Raw genomic sequence first — 17,874 nt, forward strand, 5'->3', positions numbered from 1 at the left:
CAAAGGAAATACAGTATCGGCAGGTGCAATATATAGCTCCAAGGACAGAGTTGCAAAGTCAGGCACACAACTTTTGTATACACCTCAGGTCCAAGAGTGCAAACTGACTTCACCTGTACAGGTGCCCACATACATGGGAGACCAGGGGAGGGGCAGGTGCAAGCTAGAGACCTGTGCCTCTGCTGGCCTGATCCTACTCTGCTGTGCACCCAAACTTCCCATTGCACCAAACCCTGAGGACATTAGTCCTGCAGATAGGAACTTCCTAGGAACTCTGAAGATGCTCAGATCACAGGGGGTATGAAGAGGCTGAACAGCTATTTGTCACAAAGGTCCACAAGGGAACAGTGCCAATATACATGTTTCCCACACTTCCTAGCCTACTTCAGCTGGTCTTGACCTTGTTCTAAGCTGTGTGCACAGACCAAGGAGGCTATTACAGCCCTACACCTTCCTGGTGCAACCTGTACTCAAATGCGAAATTGGAGAACTACTAACTGTAGTCTGTAACCTATCATTTAAATCAGCTTCTGTACCAAATGACTGCAGGATAGCTAATGTGATGCTGATTTTTAAAAAGGACTCCCGGGGTGATATTGGCAATTACAGGCCAATAAGCCTGACTTCAGTACCGGATAAACTGGTTGAAACTATAGTAAAGAACAAAATTGTCAGACACATAGATGAACGTAATTTGTTGGGGAAGAATCAGCATGGTTTTTGAAAAGGGAAATCATGCCTCAATCTACTAGAATTCTTTGAGGGTGTCAGCAAGCATGTGGACAATGGGGATCCCATGGTATAAGGTAGTTAGATTTTCAGAAAGCCTTTGACAAGGTCCCTCACCAAAGGCTCTTAAGCAAAGTAAGCGTTCATGGGATAAGAGGGAAGGTCCTCTCATGGATTGGTGACTGGTTAAAAGATAGGAAACAAAGGGTAGGAATAAGTGGTCAGTTTTCAGAATGGAGAGAGGTAAATAGTGGCGTCTCCCAGGGGTTTGTACTGGGACCAGTCCTATTCAACATATTCATAAATGATCTGGAAAAAGGGATAAACAGTGAGGTGGCAAAATTTGCAGATGATACAAAATTATTAAAGATAGTTAAGTCCCAGGCAGACTGGGAAGAGCTACAAAAGGATCTCTCAAAACTGGGCAACAAAATGGCAGATGAAATTCAATGTTGATAAATGCAAAGTAATGCACATTGGAAAATGTAATCACAAGTATACATATAAAATGATGGGGTCTAAAGTAGCTGTTACCGCTCAAGAAAGAGATCTTGAAATCATTACTCCTTCTCATAACACAAGAACTAGGGGGCACCAAATGAAATTAATAGGCAGCAGATTTAAAACAAACAAAAGGAAGTATTTTTTCACACAATGCACAGTCAACCTGTGGAACTCCTTGCTAGAGAATCAAGGCCATCCCTAACAGGGTGCAGGACCCAGGACGGAAGTGACGGATTTGTCTCTTCTGGGACCGACTGCGCCGGCCAATCACACCAGCCCATGAGGGACCCCAAAGTGAAGGGCCAGGAACGGTTGCCCCAATTCACCCTACCCAAAGGATGGCTCTGCAGAGGATGTTGTGAAGGCCAAGACTATAACAGGATTCAAAAAAGAACTAGATAAGTTCATGGACGCTAGGTCCATCAATGACTATTAGCCAGGATGGGCAGGGATGATGTCCCTAGCCTCTGTTTGCCAGAAGCTGGGAATGGGCGACAGGGGATGGATCACTTGATGATTATCTATTCTGTTCATTCCTTCTGGGGCACCTGGCACTGGCCACTCTCAGAAGACAGGATACTGGGCTGGATGGACCTTTGGTCTGATCCAGTATGGCCGTTCTTATGTTCAGGGGAGATACAAGGGCCTAGCAATGGAAGGGCTCAGCCAGTGGCCAAGGCAACAAAAACCTGAAAAACCTCTGCCCTTGTTTGCAGGTATGAAGGAATGGATCTTTAGAGATTTCAGCCTAAATTTTCAAAAATTGCCTCCTATAATGTGGGGACCATTAAAGGTGAGCCCATTTAGAAGCCTGGCTGTGTGATTACATCCTCAAATCAGGCAGTTCAGATTCTAAATGGGAGCAAATATGTACATATTTAATTGGGGATGCTAAACTTTACCTACAGTATTGGAGGCTGGGTTGATGCTTTGTTAAACATCAGGGCCTTCCTGTGAAAATAAGCAGCTCACTGTGCCTGTCTCTTGTATGAATTATTGACACTGAAACCATTGAATGAATGTTTGCTATGACAACATTTGATTTCCAGCAAACAAATAAATTTGCAAGAAATCACATATGTTCTCTTCCACCCCTCCCAATAGAATTTATTGACATTTGGAACTGAAACTGACTATTTACGAAATAGTCAGGAATATATATGAACTCATGGCCTTTTACACCATAAGCTGCATGTATCTCTTTCCACATGCTAGTTGCTAATCATTTTCAAATCCAGTTCCCCATGTGCACATCTGTCTGTGGAAAAGCTGTGGGAGATATTACCTAATGCTCACCAGCCAAACACATGATCTAAGTTCAACTTATTGCAAGCCCTCCATATCCAACTTTAAACAGACTAAGTACCATGTAATTTAGCATGCTGGCCCTGAGATAAGTTATGCTTCCTCTTACCAACAGATTTGGTTTCAAAAGAATAAAACAGATTTGTCCTTTTGGTATCATTAGCTGTGCACATCAGTGAAACGATAAGCATGTCTCACAGTTTGCTTTTTGGCTATGGAAGGCCTTCTAAACTACTAGTGGTATGTCACAACCAAAAAACATGTGTATGTGACACACCTTTCACATCACTGAGTCATACAAACAACATACCACAAAAGAAAACTCTCCATCCATAAACTAGTTATCCTGGATATGAGATTTTCAGAATTTAATGCCCAATGGATTTTCAGCTTTATTTCTGTGACTATCCTCACTGTGGAAATGTCTTATCCTTTTAAATTTTAGAGTGTTGGTCTTAGAAAAATGGCTACAGTTCCTTCTTACATAACATGGAACATATGAAGACGTGATTTTAGCCTAAGAGGCTACATTAGGTTAGGGAGCTAAAGTACTTCAAAGGGTGTCTCAAATGAATAAAATGCTTTAGAGTGCTAATGTGTGTAATCAGTGTTTTAGATCAGAGAATACAGGTGTGTGGCAGTAGACGCATACCCATCCCCCTTTGGGGTGGAGCATGGTTGTGTGGACACCACAGTTACAGTCTACCAGATTGTCCTGGGACTCAAGACAGTGAGGTTCACTGGCCAGAGTCAACACAGGAGCCCTCAGGTGCTGGGCTGCATGGCCTAGTGGCCAAACCCAGGGGCCAATACAAAAGGCCCACCCTATGTCACTGAATCCCAGCCCAGGGCCCTAGAAGTGGCAAAGTGGTCCACCACTGGGTCAGTGGGAAATCCAGTTACAACAGGCTGACCTTACATGTGTGGGAGATACCACTCATTCCATCTCCTTGGCCTACTTCCTACCATGCTTCTTGAAGCTGTAGTCCATATGAAGTTGGGGTCTCCTTGGCACAGGTAACTCCCTGGGACTCTTACTCCAGCCGGTCAGCTGTAGGCAACAGGTCTCTGGTCTGGGTCTCAGGCTCCCGCCAGCAGGGGCTGTAACAGCTTCCGGGCTGGAGCCTCCGCCAAGCGTCCTTCCTCCTTGGCAGTTAGCCCAGACTGAGCTGGGCTGCTCTCCTTTATACTAGCAGAGCAGTTGGAGCGTGCCCTAGTGCAGGGTATGCACATCCCATCACAAGGTGTGATATTATATACAGCTCACATGAACCTCTGAATTTTGCAGCCTGATTCTGAAGCTTTAGGGGATTGGTTTCTTTCCAGTGGAAGATAGGAAGTGGATGGTTTATGTCCTGAAGCATGAGGGTTTATATCTATTATATATTTTTATTCTACCTAATGAAAATGTGGATGTTCTCCATGAGAAATCATACATTTTTCCCAAATGCCCCCTTGCCCACACAACTATGTCAGTTGAAATTATGCTCTCACCTCTCAAAGATGGGGTGTCTCAGAAGGCAAAATGTAGTCCTTTTTTTTGGTGAATGCAATATGTGCCATGTGCTGCCTTTGATAGGAACAATATCTATTAAGATCAATAGGAGGTATCACTAATAGCCACATGTTCATTGGTTCTGGCATAATGTTGTGTATATGGGGGGCATGGGTGGATTGGGGATTGCTCTGGCTCTCTTTCCTCCACCTGCACACTGCCTGGCTTTGGGGCAATGGTGGTCCAAGATGCTGTGAAGATGGCACAACAGCTTCTTGAAGTGTTGCTTGGGTTGCCCACACAGGACTTGGCTTTGGAGCAGGAGGAATGGGGGTGGAGGTGGGAGACAGGCTGAGGACTGGGAGCTCCCCTTGGACTGGGTAGTGGCTGGGGGGAGAAAGACAGAGGCTGAGGCAGCAAGGAGGGAGTTTTTATTTCATTCACTCCCTAGTTTCCTGCTGCATCCTAGAAACCCAAAGATTTTGCTTCTATCAGCCTCTGGAGGGTGATTCACCAGCAGACACCTCATGACCAATGTTCCCTCTAATTTTTGACAGGCTGTGTGCGCAAAAAAATTCTTCTGTGAAAATTGTTGTGCTTCTGTGCAAATTTCTGTGCGTGCAGTGTTTTGCCATGTGCGCAGGGTTTAGGATCTGGGTGTGCATGCACACGCGCACATCTTAGAGGGAACAGTGCTCATGACCCACTCCTGGGTTATGCCTCATCAGTTTTCACTGAGGGGCTCTTCACCCTGAAACTTGCTTCCTTATCTTGGTTTGGTAGAAGAGCCTAGATCTGTTGACCTTCAAGATACGTTGCAAGGTCCACCTGTTTTCCTAAACTTTTGAGAAAGCATTAGGTTCAGGAGACTATGTATAGGTTTTGGGGGTGAGACTTCATAGGATTTTGTGGTGGCTAATTTGTGGGGTGAAGCTAGGTGAAGTCAGGGTGACTCTGTGATGGTTCACTTCTTGTGAAATTATTTTACTGGAGGGGCTCTTAGAGTACATGGACAGACACATTTTAAAACTATAAATGGATTAATTCATGTCAGTGAGAAGGTGAGTGGATACTGAAGGCAATATATACCTATAAAATTTTTGTCACATTTTAAAACCAATTGTATTCACATCAGAAAAGTAACAAGAGCTATGTCCTCCCCACTTCGGAGGAGTTATTCTGGAAAGAAAATTGGCTCCAAATGTAAAACGATTAAATTATAAGATATTTAATAAATATTTCATTACCTTGTGCTCATCACTGGGCTAGAGATAACCAAACCTGAACAGTTGTCTTTTTCTAAGTAGCAGTGAATGTGTTGATAGATTATAATAATTGGGTTGAAAGGTTGGGTATTTTATTTTGAGTTACAAAAGACAGATAGGTGTCAACTAAAAGTGCAAGGGATAGAAAATGTAATTTCCACATGTGAACAAGATACATGCACGATATCAAACCTAGAGGCAGATTAGTCACTAAAATGCAGGAAAAGAAGATTGCTGCCACCTGCTGGAGTTCTGACTCATTGCATATTTTCAAAGCCAGACTCAGGGAAGATAGAGGGGCACTGAACATACTATAGATTTTCAAGCATAAATTCCTTGTGGGAAAAGACTTGATATTGAAGTTTGAAGTGATGTTGTTGTTTAGAATTTCTTTTAATATACTTCAGTGCAGTTGGAATAAGTCATACTCCCCATCCAGTAGCAAAAAGCAAAATTTAAGTTACTAATAGGAAGGGGATTTGTGCTGTTTGGGAGACATGCCTTTTGCTACTGGGAGTTTTCAACTCTCACTGCATGTGATGCAGAGAGCAGCCAGTCAGCATCAGGCAAACAAGCACTGAGGACTGTTGATCCGGACACAGCGCAATGAGGATAAACACAAGGTGGATTTTAAGTGGCACTCCAGAACTTTCTTAAAACTTAACATAAGGGAGTGGGGTTACCCGCCCTATCATGCAGACTCCCACATACCAGCCATTTTAAATGGTTCCTATGAAGGGGTTATGGGGCTTCCATCATATAACCCATAACTAAGGGTAGACCCTTTTCAGCCTGCTCCTGGGACTTAAGTTCATAATCTGAATCCCACAAGAGCAACAGAAGGGACTAAAGGATGTGGGGGAAAGGGGAGAACCTTGATCCACAAAGGCCACAAAGTCTTCCCCTATCCCATGAGTACAAGGCCTACCAGAAAAACGCAAGGTCTTTTACCTGTGGGAACCAATCCTTTTAACTGGACTGGAAACCAGATGTGAGTTGCGACAAACTAACATCCTTATCAGGTACTACCTTAACTGAGCCTCAAAATGCTGTGAGGCAGGCAAAAACTCTGGGGCCCAATGCCAATTTGGCCCCTATGGGAGGAAAAATTCCTTCCTGACTGACCCCAGAACGGGTGATCAGTCAGACCCACAATATTCACAAAACACAGCTCTGAACCTCTCCGTAGATGGTGGAACTTCAGAAACCGAGCAAAGAGAGGCTCCCCATGGCCTGGGCTAGGGTTTAAATAGAAATCACACAATACCAGCAGATCTTTAATTGTGGTATTTGGAGCCCAGATCTCTAGGCAACCACTCACATTTTAGCAACTCTGACCATCAAACTCAGCCATAGGCCTTTAATCTGAGCCACATGCCTTATTCTAAATGTAATTAAAATCTGTTTCCTTGGCTCATCTCTACTTTTCTAATTAGTCTCTAATCTGCCAGAAAAAATACTCAATGCTACTATTATGGAACTTGACCCATTCTTTCTCTTTTCATGTTTTCTTATATGAGGCTCCACATCAAGGGATCACAAACTGAAAAAAAAAAAAGTGTCAGTAATATGATCACAGAACAGTAATCTTATCCTGGCTGTTGTAATTTTGGCAGCTCTGTGCTCAAAGTGGTTAAAGTGTCATGGCAACTCAAGAACATAGTTTCTGACTCTATATCATGTGTTTAATAATCAAATGCCAGATAGCTGACCGAGATGTGCGTATGCACAAGTAAACCCACAACTAAGAAGTGGCAAATAGTGCACGTGTAGTTTTACAATAGTAGTTTACCATTGCAGCATCTCTATTTCACTGCACGTGCTGAAATCTGAACTCAGACAGATCACAATATTTCTAAATCCAGTTCAAGTACTGTGCATGTGTGCCCCTCCCACTTAAAATATTTTTTGTTTTCTTAATTGTGTGACTGTAGTGCCATCTAGTGGAAATTGTACCAACTGAAAATAGCCCACTTCAATAGCTAGAATCACACATTTTCCAGCATTACTTAATATACAGGAACTGTTAAGACACAGTTATGTGTGTATATGGTATATTATTGACAGAGAGAGTTATGGAATAGAAACAAGTAGTATTTGCCCTGCAACCTTTGTCAAATGGTACCATCTGTTCCTACCTGACGTATTGTTACCAAGCTTAATATTTGTAAATGTGATGAAACAGAACTTGTTAGAAGCTACTATCCCATATAGCAGGAAAACAGAATACATCTCCAATTATGTTACAGATTTGGTCATAGAGAGTGGAGTTCAGGATCAGGTGTTTGGATAATAGACTATTAAAATCTACTTTTGTCTCCCTCTCCTTAAAAATTATATTGCTTTAATTTATGAAAGCTTATGTTTGGAAATGAGCTTCTTCAGTGCCTTCAATATTTCTCCATTTCCTATAACTTGTATGTGCTTTGTTATATCTGCTTTAAGGAGCTGTATTAGTAGAGTTCACATATATGAAAGGTATTGGGCAAGGTGGTTTGTAGGGCTGATGCAAAGTAGTCATAAAGGATCGGAGAATGAGTCATTTGTTTTAAACATTTTATTTATACCTCTTAGTTATTAATATCTTTTATGAACTATAAATTGGATTGTTGACCATATCCATTTTCTTACACCCTGGTAAGCAGTAAGACAGAGCATGTCAGATATAAAGGCTGAGTCAAGGTTGTAGAACTGAGTGGTTATTGTAATTATACACAGTGGTCTGCCTGTACTTTGTACAGTCTCATGTTAGGGATGGTGTAGAGTGGCAGGCTGAAGGGGACCAGAGGTAAAGTGAAGGCTCAGCTCCTCCCTGTTCCTGACTGACCTTTTGGGGGGTGTGGTTCACCCCTGCGACTTCACAGAGGGAGCAGTCCTATGTGAAGGATGTAAGATGCAGGCAAGGTACACAAAGCTATCTGGCTATCATTACTATAAAGCTTGTATCCATGGTTATTTTTTCCATCAGTTCATCTGACTTGGTCCATCTTTCTTCAATTAGTTCAATTGTTAATCTAATACAGTAATTTGTTCTGTGTTTCTTAATCCTTCCATTTTTGTCATCTACATTTCTAGAGTGGGCATTTATTTTTGCAATCATAGCACTGACATACATTTATTAGCTGAAGGATTTTAAACAGGTGTCTGTTTAACTTCAATACAACATTACATTACCCTAAAACCATAATAAATAGGAATTTACGGGATAAATTATTTCTCCAGAACACTGTGGTCGCTCCATAATTAACATCAAGTTAAGGTGAAGAAAGAGCTAGATTTCTTGGTTTTACCAAAACTTGTCTAATCCAAGGTTCCTAATTTTAGAAAGTTTAACTATGAGCAGCCAACAAATGACAAAGCTCAGTAAAATGAATCACATTATTTCTACACATGTAAGTGATTAAAGTTTTTTTATGAGGCAATATGAGTAACTAGCTCTTCTGACCTATGGATAGTCCCTTGTAGTTTATCAGCTCTCAACATTAAAGCAAGACCTCCTAAATTCAACAGACTCAAAGATTGTTTTACAAGGTTAAATAACAAGGGAATAATTTGCGTAAGAGCAAAATATGTGTTCAGCTAAGTATCTGTGACAGACTGCTAGAAGACGCCACAATTCTTACACACTAGAGTGTTATCAGAGGAGGAAATGAGAAGAAAAATAATCCCTCTAGTGAGGCAAAGAGCTTTTTGGAAAAGCTTACTTGGATAATGCTGCTGCAGGGCAAAGAAAGAGAGCAAATGAATTGACATCTCTCTGCCTCAAGGGAGCAGGTGAAACAACTTACTGAGCACTTTACTAACCAGTTGGAGACTCACATGAAGAGCAATGGACATCTTTCACAAAGGGATGCAGCTATAGTGATGCAGATAGTGTCTCCAACAAAATGTAACTCTATCTTCCATATGTCACTATAATTGATGAAACATTAGGTCTTGAGACTGAGAGGTTTTAAACACTTTGCATAGTTCAAACACTCAGCCATTCTGTGTTACTGTTACCCAGTGATGGGGTATGGATTTGTGTCACTTCTTGGACCTCAAGGCACCACTTTTCAACTATTAATCACAGACAGAGGCTAGGAATCCAGAACCTTCATTAAAATGTAGGTGACAAAGCTTCATAATTCTTTCAACACACTGGTAAGTTACCTCTTTGTTCATAGCACTGTTTGCCTTAAGGGATTTTATTTCTCCTCCTTAAATAAGATCTTATTTTAAAACTGTGAAATTTATCAGATAATCTTATACCTAAGGCCAGTAGATCTTGTATTTAGCTGCAAGAACAATGAATTAGTTACAATATAAAACATAACTCTTTAGTAGGCATTAGGGACAACAATGCCTAAATATGCCTGTAGCAACAAACATATTGAACCATGCATAAAAATGCCTATCCATTTAAATTAGTGTCATTAATGCTTCAGTAAATAACATTCTCATTTCTAAATGTTAAAGGGTTAATCTTTGCTCAAGAAAACCAGGACATAAATGTTTCATTAAAAATGTTTGTGGGTTTAATCTATTTTTTAAATGATATTCCTGATGTTTACCAAAGACTTGCATATAAATGATTCTCTCTCTCTCAACTTCCATTAAATGATTATTATATATTATATATATATATTATATATATATATATATATATAAAAACAGACTCACTATGTGAAAGTGTGTACACATACACACAATGGCTGACCACTGCCTGAGAACAGGAAGCAGAGGGGTCAATCCATCTGACACACTGACTGACCTAGGACTCTCAAGTAAGGGAGAGAGCATATAAGCTTTTGTTGTTTTTCCTCTTTCTCTCCTCCATATGCAGATGTCAGAGCTTGAACTCCAGGTTCTGTAACCAGAGAACAATCGGAGGCTAGGTGTAATAGACCACCTTCCAAATGTCAGGTTGGGCACTCTGCCACCACATCAGTTATTAGCTATAACACTGCTCCACAGTCACAGGATGGGGAGGAAACCATGCCAACCTAGTTTATGGTTGTGGCAGAACGCAGCCTGTTGAGCCTGGTCCAGGATCTATGATCAAGTGGGCAAGAAGCAGCAATGGACTCCTGAATGTACTTAGTGTGTTAAACTTCCTTTTCCATAAGAATGGACATACTGGGTCAGACCAATGGTCCATTTAGCCCAGTATACTGTCTCTGACAACTGCTAGTGCCAGATGGTTCAGAGGGAATGAACAGAACAAGGCAATTTTGAGTGATCCATCAACAGTTGTCCAGTCCCAGCTTCTGACAGTTGGAGGTTTAGGGACTCCAGGTGCATGGGGTTGCATCCCTGACCACCTTGCCTAATAGCCATTAATTGGCTGTCCTCCATGAACTTATCTAAATATTTATTGAATCCAGTTAAACTTTTGGCCTTCACAACATCCCATGGCAACAAGTTCCACAGGTTGACTGTGCATTGTGTGAAGAAATACTTTCTTTTGTTTGTTTTAAAATGCCATCAGGAGTTATAGTGTATCACAAATTGAATTTGAGCCTACGAAGTGATGCAGTTGCAAAAAAGGCTAATATTTCAGTGTGTATTAATAGGAGTGTGGTATATAAGACATGGGAGATAATTGTTCAGCTCTACTTGGCTGTGGTGAGGCCTCAACTGGTATACTGTGTTCAGTTCTGGGAACCACACTTTAGGATAGATGTGGAAAAATTGGAGATGTTCTCCTCTGGACTAACAAATTATGAAAGGTTTAAAAAACCTGACCTATGAGGAAAGGTTAAAAAAAAAACTGGTACATGTTTAGTCTTGAGGAAAGAAGACTGAATGCGGGACCTGATAACAGTCTTTAAATATGTTAAGGGCTGTTATAAAGAGGATGGTAATTAATTGTTCTCTATGTCCACTGAAGGTAGGATAAGTAGTAATTGGCTTAATCTGCAGCAAGGAAGGTATAGGTTAGATATGAGGAGAAACTTTCTAACTGTAAGGATAGTGAAACACTGCAACAGGCTTCCAAAGGAGGCTGTGGAAAGCCTGTCACTGGAGATTAGAACAGTTTAGACAAACACCTGTCAAAGATGGTCTAGGTATACTTGGTCCTTCATCAGGGTGTGGGGGCTGGGCTAGATGACTCTTAAGGTCCCTTCCAATCCTAAGTACCTTTTTATATAGAGAGTGATAAACACTGCTTATAGTTATATAGACAAAACCTGTACTGTGGCCTATGATTTTTAATCTTGACAGCCCCTTTACATTTAGTTCTCTGCCCGGGAACAGTTTCTCTGTAATCACTTACTTTATATTATTGTAGATAAGAATATACAGACTTTCAGTCATATTTTGGGCTGCAGCTGAGGAATACCTGGCATGGCTCACAAGGGAAGGGAAGAAATGCATTAAAGCCCATGGAACCTAGATGGCTCCAGCTATTTAAGGGAGCTCTGGCTACACTCCCTGCACTGTTTCAGAGTAGCAGCCGTGTTAGTTTGTATTCGCAAAAAGAAAAGGAGTACTTGTGGCACCTTAGAGACTAACAAATTTATTAGAGCATAAGCTTTCGTGAGCTACAGCTCACTTCATCTGTAGAGATGAGGATGGCAAAAAAACTACAGCTATACACCAAGCTAGTATTTTCCCCACTCTGGAGGAATCAGTGGCTGAGGAAATTGCTTAAGGGCAGCTTTTTGAAGATGCAGTGGCCTCAATATACCAAAAGATCTGGACCTTTGCAGACTGTAGTGTAAAATGCAGACTACTATGATTAAAAGTGATGGAACTTAAACACTTTGTTCTGTGAAGAACATTAGAAAGCATGATTTTGCTGCAAGGCCTATAGGGAGGGTTTACAGGGACTCAAGAGAATCTGTACTAGGACCTGCAGGGACAAGTTTCACTTTTCAACGGTTTTCACTGAAAATTACAACTAGAGGGAGATAATTAAAATGTATGTTCAACAGAGATGGTTTTCAGGTGCCAGTTCTTTTACAATAGAATGGGACAAAAATTTTTGCCAACAGTTGTCTGTCCAAAAAATGCTGATTTGACATGTTCTGTGGGAACAAGTCCATTCCATTGAAAGTTTCAATGGAAAGCAGGCAGGCAGGATGGTTGGCTTGGCCAGTGGACTGGAAGACTGCCCAGCTCCCCACCTTATGATCTAAATGGCTCGTGCCACCTTCCTGGGCACACAGCTAGGTGGCTGCCAAGGATCAGAACAAAAAAATGTCTACAGTCTGAAATTTCCTGCAAAATAGAAATTCCCTTTTGATGACCAGTTCTACTTTAGAAGTACACAGAAATTCAAGCCCATCTGAATCCAAACACATCAAGCCAGATTCTTTGGTCTGTTAATGTTGCTTTAAGATGATCTGGTGATACAAAGCCAGCTTAACTGGCCAGTGGAGGATTCTTTTTGCATAGGGGAATCTTCCTGTGGTGAAGGGCCAATCTAGTGACTTCTGTGGCATCCCCATTCCTATCTCCCAGCTCCCTGTATAGCAGGTATGTCCATCCAACCCGTTAGCCTTAAAGTAATCTTTCCGACTTCCTTCGTAACCTTGGGCATCACTTAGACTCTCCGTGCCTCAGTTTCCCATATGGAAAAATGGGTATAATAATACTTCCCTACTTCACAGAAGTGTTGTGAGGCTACATACAATAAAGATCGTGACATACTTTGAGATCTACTGATGAAATAGCACTATATAAGGGCTAGGTATTATCATTTGAAAAACAAACTGGGTAAAAAAAATCTTCAGTACCTCAACATGCACAGTATTATTATTGTTTCACTCTCTTCCAGTTGTTGCTGCTACATTCTGCCTCTGTCTAAAAGTCTGGTAGGGAAGTGGGATTTGATTTCTTAGGGAACAGACATCTCTGCCTTGCAACTTACATAGTCATTTATACCCGAGCAAAGTGAAAGGAGAGTTCTGATAGGGTAGCATTCTGAAGCTGCTTTGCACAAGTGTAAAGGGCTATACAAGGTAATGGAGAATGAGGGTATGTCTACATGGCAATTAGACACCTGCGGCTGGCCCATGCCAGCTGACTTGGGCTGATGGGGCTTGGGCTAAAGAGCTGTTTAATTGCAGTGTAGACTTCAGGCTCAGGCTGCAACCTGAACTCTGGGACCCTACCACTTCTCAGGATCCTAGAGTCTGGGCTCCAGCCTGACTTTGAATGCGTACACCACAATTAAAACAGCCTCTTAGCCCGAGTCCCATGAGTGTGAACCAGCTGACATGGGCCAGCTGTGGGTTTTTAATCATTGTGTAGACACCTGAAGGCACCTGAAGTTGAAATGTCCTGAATGGTGTATAAGAGGTAACGCAATCATCCTTTGTATGGCAACCCAGATAAACTTTTGCAGTTTCCAGGAAGAGGAAGAGCATGATGGACATTCCTATGACTTTAAAATCCCTAAATGCTGATCCCCTTGAGCTGCGTGAAGCCAGGTGTAAATTAGAGCAGCTCTGAGGCTGCTCTAACTTGCACTAGGGTCCAGATTGTTTCCTGGTAGGCATCAGGATCAAGGAAATGCAAAAGTAGCATAAAGCCATCTTTGCCGCACTCCCTAGTGCTGTACCAAGTGCAGCTTGATTGAACAGGAGAATATGGGCAAGAATGTAGACTCAATTATACTAATCCGTGGATTACAGCAAATATAACTGATAAGATACAGGCAGAAAATGGTACCACTACTGTATATAGCTTTAGAATTTTTTAAAAAAGAAAATCCTATTTTAGAAAAATAATCAGATATAATACAAAGCCTACAGTCAATATTTTGCATTTCCACAGCTATAGTCTTCTTTGCCAGATATTGTTCTTGCAAACTGCACTGTACTAGGGTAAACACAGTAATACATTGTTCAGACTAATGTCTTGTCCTTTAACTGTTCATTACACTAAGTATTTCGTAACTTCCAATTTCCCTATAAAGGGAATAAAATGAATCTAAATGATTTCCAACTTTGTCTCTAGGCATCTCATTAGATATTTCAGCACTAAGAAAATATAATCCAATTTAAGATGGCACTCTAATTTGATGCCTTTTGTAATTTGCAATGCCTTCTAAGATTCCTGTGATATAAAAATCAACTTGAAACAATAGAAACTTTTCTATCCCTTGCACTTTTAGTTGACACCTATCTGTCTTTTGTAACTCAAAATAAAATACCCAACCTTTCAACCCAATTATTATAATCTATCAACACATTCACTGCTACTTAGAAAAAGACAACTGTTCAGGTTTGGTTATCTCTAGCCCAGTGATGAGCACAAGGTAATGAAATATTTATTAAATATCTTATAATTTAATCGTTTTACATTTGGAGCCAATTTTCTTTCCAGAATAACTCCTCCGAAGTGGGGAGGACATAGCTCTTGTTACTTTTCTGATGTGAATACAATTGGTTTTAAAATGTGACAAAAATTTTATAGGTATATATTGCCTTCAGTATCCACTCACCTTCTCACTGACATGAATTAATCCATTTATAGTTTTAAAATGTGTCTGTCCATGTCTTCATTTGTTCAATGAGCACATGCATTCACTGTGAAAAGGATTAGATTAAAAAGTAGTGTATGTTAGAATTATTCCTTTTAGAATATATTTTACAGTACAAGGAGATAGCTGGTAGCAAACTACAAGATTGATTGTGCATTAAGGCATTTTTTCAGGGAAAAAAATTGATGTTACTGCCCGGAAAAATGTTTTTACATGAAGCAAAATACATTCCTCATATTACCAAAAGCCCTGCTTCTTGCTCCCTACTCTCCACAGGCCTTTTGTTTTAGGAGGGTACCACTTCATTTTCCTCCTAGGGACAAAGTTAAATTATTTCCATCAATTCCATACTCCTAGTACATGTAAAAGAAAATTGTTATGCTGCATCACCAAATCATTTTGCCCTCACAGGGAAGCTGTCAGAAGCAAGTGCTGGGTACTGAAAAGAGAAGCAGAGCAGCACTGTGATTCAGAAGTCAAAGTTCTATTCCTGGTTCTGCCAGACACTTGCTATATGACCTTTTGCAAGTCTTAGGGCCTGATTCTAAGGCCAATGGGCTTTGCATCAGGCCTTTAACTTCCTTATATTTCAGTTTCCCCATCTATAAAATGATGGTATACTAACCTACATCAGTAGTTTAATTGGCTTAATTCTTGTTTTAAAGTCACTTCAAGGTCTTGAATGGAAAATGCTATAGAAGATCACTGTTATTATTGTTGTCATTTATTATAATATTAAGCAAAAATCTAAGCACATACATTTCTTTGAGGACCAAACCTTGGAACTGAAATGAACTTTAAATGCCCCCAAAACCATTAGAGTATTTCTTTTGGCCTTCATTTTGAAGGAAATGTCTCCTGCATCAGTTTCTCATAATTTCAGATCTCAACATTTTAACCAAGTAGAGTTCCACTTTCCATGTCACCTGTTTTTGCACCCAGACTAACACAAGTTAGAGATGTATAAAACAGTTTAATTTAGAATTTTTGCTTTTCAATATTTCATTCCTCACCTCTTCCCAAAAGGAAAAAATTTTAATGCTCATGAATGAGCTTTGATTCACATCCCTAGAGAATAAAGCTGTCTATGTGGCCAGAGAGCAGGTATAGCAGTGTAAACTTTCACATACAAAAATAACATTCACTGTAAATATAAAGTATTTCACAAGCAATCTTCTTCTCATAACATAATATATTTTAACCAATGAAAAACAGAGGGCCAAATTAATCCCTTGTGTAACTTCACAGAATTCAATAGAGTTAGACCAGAAATGTTGCAATGTGTTGATATGACATGAAAATAAAACACCACATGAATCAGTCAGTTATAGTTAATGTTCATAATATGACAGGTTACAGGTAATAATTCTGTTGACATTAATTGGAAAAATGTTGAGGTACTATATATAATGGAGTGGAAACAGAAATGATAGATGTAAAAGAGATTTGCTTCTTTGTATCTAGTTCTTTTTCTAACCAATGACCAAGACAGATTAAAAACAGCCAAGTCACTGATGTTAAACAGGGTTGCAAGTTTGTCACCATATTGGCAGAAAACCTATTTTAATACCTTCATTCCTGAGTAGGACTAAAAAAGTAGCTTCCATTATACTCTGTGCATTGGCTGACTATTTCCAATAAAAGTCACCCAACAGCTTGTAATTATACTGAATATCTTCCTGGAACCTTACTTCCATAAATGGTGCTATCTTTTGAGTAATATATCATCAGTGTGCCTTGCTCAGATTATTACACTAATATATCATTAGGAGAACAGCTTGCTTTTGTGATGGATTAGTATAATGCAGCTTGAGAGCCAGCACTCACTTGGATAATGTACTACGCTCTCATTCGGATGTATAAATATAATACAGTACATCATCAAAAGGCGCCACTCTGCTGATATATTCCTCAGAAAGTGGAGCAGCCTAAGGAAGAACAAGCCCAGGAATTTATGATGGGGTGTTTCTTAGCAACCAGTGTTTGGAACCACATCAAAATATAATTTCCATCCCTGTCAAGAGACCCTAATATCTTGAAACTTGATATAAATAGGAAATTCAGTAGTTGTTACTGAACCATGAGGTCAGATAACCTGCCCTGAAGGAAGTGTGACCTAGAAAACAAAATTCAGAGGAAATTTCAGAGCAAGGTCGTAAATGCTCGATTTTTACTTTTGAGATGTTTCATCCTTTTTAGCTTGCAGCGTGAACTCAGGCTGAGGTGTTAGTGAATAGGAGCTGTATCATTGGACCCTATTTATAAGATGAACTGATGTTCTTTATCCTCTCCTGTGTTCCTGTCTAGGATCCAGATCTAAGGTGGGAAGGTGTTGATTGATAACTCATATGTACTCCTTTTCCCTGACACATGTTTAGCAGTGGTACTGCTGGAACTTTTATGGCCCTATGGAGGCAAGGGGTGGGGTAAGAAGAATGTGTCTTAGATATTTATGGCAGGGTAAATTGTAGTTTTCCAATTTCAAAAAGTGTATGTGTGGGTGCTGGCCAGGGGGACAATGAAGCCTAACATAGTGGATATTTGTGTATAGCTGCATTTTCAGTGGTTTTTAGATCCTCTAAAGTCTTCATTACATTTTTACTCCAACATCTCAGAAATTGTTCTCTACAGCTACTGGAGGCTGAGGCTGCCATATGGCAAACTAGAATACATATAAGAGTTTAGCAATATAGGCCTCACAAATATGAAAATTGTTTAAAAATGTAAAATCCTGTAATGGCTTAAATCCCTGTCTATCTTCACAGGAGTGGAGAAAGCCTGGCCAGCATTTGTTCTGGTTTTACAAATTGTTGAACTGTTTATGTTGTTAAGGTTTTTTAGTAAAGTTTAGTTTAGTTTTACTACCTTGTATCCAGGCTAGGGTTGCCAACTGTCTGATCACACAAACCCAAACACCATTGCCCTGTCCCCTTCCCCACCCCTTTCCAAAGGCCACGCCCCTGCCCTGCCCCTTCTCTGAGACCCTACCCCCCCACTCACTCCAGCACCCTCCCTCCCTCCCTCCGTCACTCGCTCTCCCCTGCCCTCACTCACTTTGACCGGGGTGGGGCAGGGGTGCAAGAGGGGGAGCAGGCTCTGAG

This window comes from Dermochelys coriacea, chromosome 7 (genome assembly GCF_009764565.3).
Source record: "Dermochelys coriacea isolate rDerCor1 chromosome 7, rDerCor1.pri.v4, whole genome shotgun sequence".
In the NCBI taxonomy this organism is placed as follows: domain Eukaryota; kingdom Metazoa; phylum Chordata; order Testudines; family Dermochelyidae; genus Dermochelys; species Dermochelys coriacea.